The 9,641-nt window shown below is 45.8% G+C and overlaps 1 non-coding gene across 1 annotated transcript; it reads left to right on the top strand.

Annotated features, from left to right (window-relative positions):
• Positions 1 to 6,346: 6,346 nt before the first annotated feature.
• On the top strand, positions 6,347 to 6,431 carry TRNAP-UGG (transfer RNA proline (anticodon UGG)). The gene has a single exon. It is a non-coding gene; the product is annotated as a tRNA-Pro (tRNA).
• The last annotated feature ends 3,210 nt before the right edge of the window (positions 6,432 to 9,641 follow it).

The following is a 9,641-nucleotide window of genomic DNA, read 5'->3' as shown; positions in this document are numbered from 1 at the left end:
ACCTTACTCAGTACTCCTCATGACAAGTGTACTCTTAATCCCTTTTACGTAAACTCTTTCACCCATTCCCCCACACCCACCTCCCCTCTGGTAACCACCAATTTATTCTCTATTGTGAAGAGTCTAGTTTTGTTTTGGTTTTTCCTTTGGGGGGAGGGTTAGTTTCTCTCTTTTCTTCTTTGTTCACTTGTTTTGTTTCTTAAACTCCCCATGTGAGTGAAATCATGTTCTTTGTTTTTCTCCGACTCGTTTCACTTAGCATTATACATTCTAGATCCCTCCATACTGTTACAAATGGCAAGATGTCATTCTTTTTTATGGCTGTGTAATATCCCATTGTATGTATATCATCTCTTTTTATCCATTCATCTATTCGTGGACATTTGGGCTACTTCCATAATTTTGTTCTTATCAATAATGCTGCATTAAACACATCTTTCAAGTTATCATTTTTCATATTCTTTGGGTAAATTCTCAGTAGTGCGGTTCCTGGATCATAGGGTAGTTTTATTTTTAATTTTCTGAGGAAACTCCATACCGTTTGGCATCGTGGCTGCACCAGTTTGCATTCCCACCAACAGTGCACAAGGGTTCCTTTTTCTCTAAATCCTTGCTAACGCTTGTTGTTTCCTGAATTTTTTATTGTAGCCATTGTGACAGGTGTGAAGTAATAACTCATCGTGGTTTTGATTTATATTTCCCTGATGGTGAGTCACGTTGAGCATCTTTTGATGTATCTGTTGGCCATCTGGATGCCTTCTTTGGAGAAACATCTATTCATGTCTTCTGCCCATTTTTTAATTAGATTGTGGTGTGTGTGTGTGTGTTGAGTTGTGTAAGCTCTTTATATATTTTAGATAGAAACCCTTTATCAGACATGTCATTTGCAAATACCTTCTCCCGCTCAATACATTGTCTTTTGGTTTGTTGGTTGTTTCCTTTGCTGTAAAGAAGCTTTTTATTTTGGTGTAGTCTTAGTAGTTTATTTTTGTCTCCCTTGCCTCAGGAAAGGCATGTCTAGAAAAAATGGTACAGCTGATGTCAAGGAGGTTGCTGCCTGTGTTCTTCCTAGGATTTGGATGGTTTCAGGTCTCACAGTTAGGTCTGTCATCCATTTTGAATTTTTTTGTGTGTGTATCGTGTAAGAAAGGCCAGTTTCGGGGCGCCTGGGTGGCTCAGTCGGTTGAGCGTCCGACTTCGGCTCAGATCATGATCTCGCGGTCCGTGGGTTCGAGCCCCGTGTCGGGCTCTGTGCCGACAGCTCAGAAGCTGGAGCCTGTTTCGGATTCTGTGTCTCCCTCTTTCTCTGACCCTCCCCTGTTCATGCTCTCTCTCTCTCTCTCTGTCTCAAAAATAAATAAAATGTTAAAAAAAATTAAAAAAAAAAGAAAAGAAAAGAAAGGCCAGTTTCATTCTTCTGCATGTTGCTGTCCAGTTTTCCCAACACCATTTGTTGAAGAGACTGTCTTTGCATAGTCTTTCCTCTTCTGTTGAAGATTAACTAACCATATAATTGTAGGTTTATTTCTGGGCTCTCTGTCCTGGTCCATTGATTTATGTGTTCATTTTTGTGCCAGGACCATACAGTTTTGATTACTGTAACTTTGGTGGGATTTTTTTTTACAATTTTTTTTTTTTAAGTAATCTCTACACTCAACGTGGGGCTCGAATTTACAACCCGCAGATCAAGAGTCACGTGCTCTACTGACCGAGCCAGCCAGGCGCCCCAATTACCACAACTACAACTTTAGCATACCTTGAAATCTGGGGTTGTGCTCCTTCCAACTTTGCTCTTGTTTTTCAAGATTGTCTTGCCTATCCAGGGTCTTTCGTGGTTCCATCCAAACTCTAGTGTTATTTGTTCTGGTTCTGTGAAAAATGCTGTTGGTATTTCGGTAAGGATTACAAAAAACATCATAAGAATAAAGATTTTTAAAAATAGAATAAACTATGAGAGAGAGTGGTGTCTCATATGTGATGGGCAAATGACCAGAGGTAGAAAGCAAAGAATGATGGATAAATACAGAGGGAAAAGTGTGAGAAGCTAAGCACAAAAAAGCTCATTCTCTTGGTCAAGAGCAACAATGTAACCAATATTTAATGAGCTCACACCGTATATTCTGGGCTCTGTTCTAGAAGTCGTTGTTGTTTAACTCATTTAATCCGCAAAACGACTTTGATAGGGTTAATTACAGTGAATACTCCCACTACACAGATGGGAAAACTGAAACCCAGAAGGTCTACTTCCCAAGATTCCACAGCTGGTAAGCGATTGAACCAAGTTCCAAGCCAGGCAGTCTGCTTCTAGACCCGTTTACTCAATCCTAAACCACAACCGCACGTAGACTTCAAAATGTTATAGGCAAAAATTCACGGGCATGCGTACAATGTTGTCTGAAAATAAAATGCACTTTTTATTTGGGTGCATGTAATCCTGTCATTGGGTTATTCGTCCCTCTTCCTTTTACATGCTACTTTTCCATGGATTCCGAATTTCAGACGCAGCTTCTGGCCACCTCTGCGACTGGGGAAGCAGGACAGGTGGTGACGAGAGCTCACACCCCCTGAGCCCTTATTCCGGGTCAGCCATGTTGTACTCCGTCCTCACACTGACAGGAGTTCTACCTCACTAGTGAGGAAGGGGAGGGTCTGAGGAGATCAGCAAATGGCCTGATTGAAGGGCTCCAGTCAGAGGGTCTGACTCCAGAGCCTTCTCTCCCTTCCATGCTGGGGAGATGGCTGAGAACAAAAGTGCCAGAAAGAGGCCCAGTGCCCTCCCTGTGCTGGCACGGCCCTATGGGGACTCTCATGGGCCCTGGCATGTTGCTTTCATGGGCTTCTTCTTCAATCAATCAATCAAGAAAGAAAATCTGCAGTCTATGATTGCACTGATATAAAGACAAATATATTAGTATTACGTATTAAAAAAAGCATTTTTTGACCCAGAAGTTTATTTTTTTTTCCTTCTGATCTTAAAAGAAATGGCAGCACTTTCGCGGACCCCTACAAGTATCATGGGCCCTGGGCGCTATGCCTTCTGATGAAGTGACAGCCTTGGTTGCTGGTTGCACTTAGGGCTCACCTTGGGGGCTCCAGTGTTTTCTTACCCAAAGGGAAGCTTAATCTCAGAAACAGTGAAAAACCCCGAACTACACTCCTCGGGAGCGGTGGGAGCTGAAACGGAACAAACCCAAATGTTGTAACTAATATTCCTGTGCCTTGACAAATCCTTTGATGAAGCCTAAAGAGAATGCATCTGTATATATGGCGACCCAAACTGGTGACAAATGGTGTGGTTGGGTAAATTCATTAATCTCTCTAAATCTGTTCCCTCATTTGTAAAATGACATGATAAAAGTTCTATAAGCCAGGGGCGTCTGGGTGGCTCAGTGAGTTAAGCAATTAAGCATCCAACTCTTGGGGCGCCTGGGTGGCTCAGTGGGTTTAGCATACGACTTCGGCTCAGGTCGCAATCTTGCTGTCCGTGGGTTTGAGCCCCGAGCGGGGGCTCTGTGCTGACAGCTAAGAGCCTGGAGCCTATTTCAGATTCTGTGTCTCCCCCTCTCTCTCTCTCTCTCTATCTGCCCCTCCTCTGCTCACATTCTGTCTCTCTTTCTCTCTCTCTCTGGCTCTCTCTCTCAAAATAAATAAATAAACTTTTTAAAAAGTCTGTAAATCAGAGGACCCCTGTGAGGACGAAATAAAGTACACAAATGAAGAGCTGAGCACAGTATCCGGCATGTAGGAAACACTGGAGAAATGTTAGCTAAGACTCCTATGATCACCATCCCCATCCCCATCACTGCTGCTACCCTTGAGGACCACAGAACAGAATGTTCCAATGTGGAACTTGCCTGACTAGGGAAGAAACACACACAATCGAGGACCGGCTGAGCTATCATGAGTCCTGCACCCCCTCAAGTATAGCTGAAGGGAAACCCTTATCTCCTCAAATTCAGTAACAAATGTTTCTCCGGTGAAACCTGGGGTGGGGTGGGGGGGGAAGAAAGTAGAATATTCATTCTGTTGTTAGTTATATTGGAAGCATTTAAAAACCCGTGCTCATCAGAACGTGCCCTCCTCTCGTTAGAGACGTAATCCGAGAAATTGCACTAAAGCATTTGAGAAGGAAAGAAAGGTAAAAAGGGCGGGAAGCCTACCCTGGGAACTGCACGGGGAAATCTTGAAAAAGGTATCCATGTCCTGGGGGGAGAAAGATAACCCTCGAGAGCTGAGACGGGGACTCACAGATAAGGGAGGAAGAGATGGGCCCTGGGACAAAAGGGAAACGGGGCAATAAATAGCATGAGAAATCTAAGTGACAGAAAACACGCAAAGAGCATGGACACAAGTCGTCTGTTGGGAGGCGGCACCTGTTCCCACAAGAAGGACGATGTAATCAGCACCCAGCTAAGGAAAAGTCGGGACTTAAACCCCACTCAGGGCCCCTTTGCTCTCGTCCTACCTTTTACAGCTGAAACAGGAAGCTCCTCTGGGTGGTGAACAAAAGAGACGAGTGAAAAGCGTAACACTCGAGCTGCCAGGCACTCTGGGAAATTAGAATAAAGTTGGAAAAAGTCCCCAGACATGGTGCTGGCACCTGTAGTAAGAGATCCTCTGGCAATGCTTGTTTTGAAGAGGAAGGGAGGCTCTTTGACTCCAAAGGAAAGGAAGGTCAGCGTACCCCAGGGTGAGTCCCAGCAGGAAGAAAGAGACGTGGACTCCCCCCCTGGGGGTGCCGGGAAAAGGGGGTCCCGCTCAGAGGACTTACAGTGTTCCCCAGGGCGAAGCCGTGCCTGGATAGAGGGGGCCACATGGCAGCCTTCCACCATTTGCCACCCTCACCCCCAGTGGACAAGAAGAGCTGGTAGGAGGAGGGAGAGAAAGGTAACGCCACGTTCATTCACTCACGTGTGCCTGGTTTCAGCCCAGCTGTCAAGAAGGGGCATCACTACCACCACCCTGGTTCTGGCCCTCATTATTCCCCCCCGGGACCATTATGATTAGCCTCCCTAGCGGTCTTCTTTGACATGTCCCTTCCCACCTAACTCTCCCTCCAACCCCCAGCCTCTGCCACCAGAGCAATCTTTCCAATGTTCAAATCTGATGATGTCATTTCCTGCTGAAACGCCTCGGGTCGTGGGGTGCCTGGGTGGCTCAGTTGGTTGAGCATATGATTCTTGGTTTCGGCTCAGGTCTCAGTCTCACAGTTGGTGGGTTCAAGCCCCATATCAGGCTCCACGCTGAGAGTGCAGAGCCTCCTTGGGATTCTCTCGCTCCCTCTCTCTCTGCCCCTCTCCAACTTGTGCACGCACGCTCTCTCTTGCTCTCTCTGTCTCTCTCTGTCTCTCTCTCTCAAAATAAATAAGTAAACTTAGAAAAAAGTCTCCAATGGCCAGGCGCCTGGGTGGCTCAGTCGGTTGAGCGTCCGACTTCGGCTCAGGTCATGCTCATGCAGTTTGTGAGTTCAAGCCCCTCATAGGGCTCTATGCTGACAGCTCAGAGCCTGGAAATGCTTCAGATTCTATGTCTTCCTCTCTCTCTCTGTCCCTCCCCTGCTCACTCTCTGTCTCTCTATCTCTCTCAAAAATAAACATTAAAAAAAAATGGCAATGCAAACTAGTGGAGCCACTGTGGAAAACAGTATGGAAGTTCCTCAAAATATTACCAATAGAATCACCCTATAAACCCATAATCACACTGCTACCTGAAGAAAATGAAAACACCAATTTGAGAAGATATATGCACCTTTATGTTTATGGCAGCATTATTGACAATAGCCAAGATATGGAAGCAACCTAAATATCCATTGATACATGAGTGGATAAAGGAGTGGGGTGTGTGTGTGTGTGTGTGTGCGCGTGTGCGTGTGCATGATGGAATATTATTCAGCCACAAAAAAGAATGAAATCTTGGCATTTGCCATGACATGTCTAGAGTATGTTAAATGAAATAAGTCAGTCAGAGAAAGACAAACCCCATATGATTTCACTCATATGTGGAATTTAAGGAAGAAAACAAATGAGCAAAGAAAAAAAAGAGACAAACCAAGAAACAGACTCCACAATAGAGAACAAACTGGACGTTACCAGAGGGGAGGCAGGTAGAGGGATAGGTGAAGGAGATTAAGAGTACATTCATCACGATGAGCCCTGAAAAATGTATAGAATTGTTGAATCATTATATTGTACGCCTAAAACTGACATAACACTGCGTGATAACTACACCTAAATTTTTTTAAAGTAAAACAAAAGTCTCCAATGGCTTCTCATCATCTATGCGGGTCAGCAAACTATGACCTGTGAACTAAGTCCAGCCTGCAAGTTAAGAATGGTTTTTGCAGGGCGCCTGGGTGGCTCAGTTGGTTGAGCCTCTGACTTGGGCTCAGGTCACGATCTCGCGATTCGTGGGTTCGAGCCCCACGTCAGGCTCTGTGCTGACAATTCAGAGCCTGGAACCTGCTTCGAATCTGTGTCTCCCTCTCTCTCTGTCCCTCCCCCACTCACACTCTGTCTCTCTGTTTCTCAAAAAGAAAACGTTAAAAAAAAATTTTTAAGAATTCAAAAAATTTTAAAAAGAATGGTTATTGCATAGTTAAGGACCGTACAAAAACAAAAAAAAAAGGTATATGTGCATACAGAGATATATGTTGCCTGCAAAACCTAAAGCATCTAGTATGTGGTTCTTTACAGAAAGTCTGTCAATGCTTCTAATCCTGGTAAAAAAAAAAATCGACACACGTACAAGATCTCTCATGATCTTGCCCCGTCTGTTTTTCAACTTCCTTGCCCACTTTGGTCTTTGCTCTTTTTTTTCTTTTTTAATTTTTTTTTATCATTTATTTATTTTTGAGACAGAGAGAGACAGAGCATGAACGGGGGAGGGACAGAGAGAGAGGGAGACGCAGAATCGGAAGCAGGCTCCAGGCTCTGAGCTGTCAGCACAGAGCCTGATGCGGGGCTCGAACTCACGGACCGTGAGATCGTGACCCGAGCGAAGTCGGACGCTCAACCGACTGAGCCACCCGGGCGCCCCGGGTCTTTGCTCTTTACGCTCCACAGCTACAGAGCCACACGTGGACCCTGCAAATGCCGAGTGTTTCCACTGTGTTCTGTCTCCCTTGTCCTGAGATGCCAGCTCCTGGCCAACAGTAACACATCTGTCTCAGTTCGTTCACGGCCCCGCGCACTGCGTGAGACTGGTCGTTTATTTACCCAGGAGCGTGGCTTCTCGAACCCGGTCCCCTTGCCCACCCTTCTCGACAGCAGTTTGTAACTGGGAGCTCCTTGAGGGCAGGCCGTGTCTTCTCATCTCTGCAGCCCACCCCCCTCCCCCACTGCCCTGCTGGAGGCCTGGCCTGTGTCCACGCGCTGCAGGTATTTCCTGGGCTTCATCGGCTGCACTTGTTACTGAACATGAGCTCATCTCACCCACAGCAACCTCAGTTTCCTCATTCCTGAAAGGAGAAGTTTGAGCCCGATGATTTGGAAGTCCTTGTAGCTCTGAAGTGATGTTACGCTCTGAGAACTCGACCTTAATGTTTATTTATTTTTGAGACAGAGAGAGACGGAGCATGAATGGGGGAGGGGCAGAGAGAAAGGGAGACACAGAATCGGAAGCAGGCTCCAGGCCCTGAGCTGTCAGCACAGAGCCCGACACGGGGCTCAAACTCACAGACCGTGAGATCGTGACCTGAGCCGAAGTCGGAAGCTCAACCGACTGAGCCACCCAGGCGCCCCAGAAATCGACCTTAAAATGGAATGGAAACCAGGAGACATCTCTTTCCTGGGTGTCCTCAAAGAATTTCGAAAAACAGTGCTGTCTCAGAGCTCAGGATATAGTTTGCTTTGCTTTCTGATGAATCTTGGCCGAGAGCCACTTTCAAGAGGCTTAAAGGCCCAAGAGCACTGATTGTACAGAAGATAGGTGTGGAGGAAAGTAGTCGTGTAACAAAAACCGAGTATGTCTGCCCAACACAGCAAAGCCAAAGACATCAGGTTTGCAGCCAGGAAGAGGCAGCTAAACCCGGACCCTGCATGGCCAGCCTCAAATCGGCCTCCCCGCAGAGGGAGAGAACAAGCCTTCTATGATCATAGGGGTTGAGATGACAAACACAGTGATGAAAAGGGTGGGGAAATGTGGCTAGCCTCGGGGACGGATAGAGCATGTGCATTAAACAAACGTATATGTAACATACATCCCATGTTCATTCTGGGTGGAGACCTCACATCAGAAGGAGGCTAAATTCAGCCCCTGAGTCAGGAGATTATTTTAGGACGAGGAGCAGGAGCTATGGGCGTGCTGTGAGAGCCAATATAAACTGGATGGGGTCTTGGGCTCCTTATCTCTGGTAAGGAATCCAAGGCCTTCCTCGTTAGTTCGTAGGCTGGAACCATTATCAGCTGACCTTGAGTCCGGGCTTCTGCAGAGACAGTGGATTCGTTAAGGGCTCTGAAAAATGACACAATAGCTGACTGGGGAGAAACAGTTCTCTGCAAAACAAGCTTTGAACTTTCTTCTAGTTTCAACCTCCTTAACCCTGGGAGGCACGGTTTCAGCTGGTTCTCCCATGGAGTCTTAAAGGTAAAAGGCGAGTCAGTGTTCCATACTCTTGGCACTGAAAACCAGTTTGGTGATTGTCCTTCAACTTGTTTTTTCCTACCCCTCTTTTACTTTCTCTCATATTAACAGCACAGGCTAGTGACCAAAAGATAAAACCAGACAAGGACCTGCCAATCGAAAGTCTTGTGAAGGTTTGGTAAGAAAGAGACCAGAACCATGGTTTGATTTCTATAGAATAGAAGCCAATTCTATGTGCAATGTAAAAAATAACAAAAGGCAACTTTTCCCACTCATGACCTCCATCCAGCCCCAAAATCTCTGTTCCCAGATTCCCAGGTATCTTGTCGAAGATAGTCTATATAGGGGCGCCTGGGTGGCTCAGTCGGTTAAGCGTCCGACTTTGACCCAGGTCATGATCTCACGGTTCATGAGTTCAAGCCCTGCATCGGGCTCTGTGCTGACAGCTCGGAGCCTGGGACCTGCTTCGGATTCTGTGTCTCCCTCTCTCTCTCTGTCCCTCCCCAGCTCATGCTTGTACTCTGTCTCTGTCAAAAATAAATAAATTAAAAAAAAAATTTTTTTTTAAAAAGATAGTCTATATCAATTCAAGAGTATAGATTAGATACCTATCCCGCCTTTTTTTTAACACAAATGATAGTGTCCCATTCACGCTGTTATGTACCTTGCTCTATGCTTGCCTAAAAGTATATTCTAGTTTGTAAGACTAAATTATATCCTCCCAAAGATGTCCACATGCTAATTTCCAAAACCTACAAGCCTTATTTGGCAAACAGGACTGTGTACGTATGATTGAATAAAGGGCCCTGAGAAGAGATCATTCCGGAATTGCGTGGATTATCCTGGTGGGCCCAGGGCAGGGCGGAGGCAGAGTCTTTAAAGATCATGGAAGGTGATGGAAGGTGCAGGTCAGAAAGTCAAAGATTTGAGATCAAGGAAGGACCTACGAGCCAAGGAACAAGAGTGGCCCTAGAAGCTGAAAAGAAAAAGGATTCTTCCCTGGAAACTCCAGAAGGAATCAACCATGCCAAAGCCTTGACTCCGGTTCAATGAACCTGATA

Source organism: Lynx rufus, unplaced genomic scaffold, assembly GCF_022079265.1.
Source record: "Lynx rufus isolate CCGP_SWC_20201006 ecotype Redwood Valley unplaced genomic scaffold, mLynRuf1.p SCAF_7, whole genome shotgun sequence".
Lineage (NCBI taxonomy): Eukaryota > Metazoa > Chordata > Mammalia > Carnivora > Felidae > Lynx > Lynx rufus.
Note: the sequence above shows the minus strand (reverse complement) of the source record. Positions and strands in the feature narration are given on the sequence as shown.